Raw genomic sequence first — 469 nt, 5'->3', positions numbered from 1 at the left:
TAATATTAAATTATTAAAAGCGGTTTTTTGAAGCGGTTTTTCCACCCCTTTATTAATGAGGTTTATCATGGAATCTTGTTATATTTATTATTCACTGTTTTATAAATGAAAATAAAAGATTTTAATGATAGAGTTGGGGGGAAAAATTTGGCTCTATTTGAAAAAATAGTTAATAAAATCAATTCAAACTAAACAATAAAAAGTTTATTTTTTACAAGAAACAAATTTGTATGTAAAAAATTTTAAAACTCAAATAAAATAGTTTTTTCTTGTAACTATTTATTTCTTTATCATGCTGGAATTTTTTCCTCTGACTCTATTTGAGTTTTATAATTATAAAAATACTATAATTTTTATTTGAGTACTTAAATTCAAAGTTCCTGAGCAAAATAATAATTTATGAATTTTGATTGGTCTGTTGACCCACAAATAGACTTAACCCCACATTATTAAATTCACAAATAGATGC

This window comes from Entamoeba invadens (genome assembly GCF_000330505.1).
Source record: "Entamoeba invadens IP1 unplaced genomic scaffold scaff_1105074726401, whole genome shotgun sequence".
In the NCBI taxonomy this organism is placed as follows: domain Eukaryota; phylum Evosea; order Mastigamoebida; family Endamoebidae; genus Entamoeba; species Entamoeba invadens.
Note: the sequence above shows the minus strand (reverse complement) of the source record.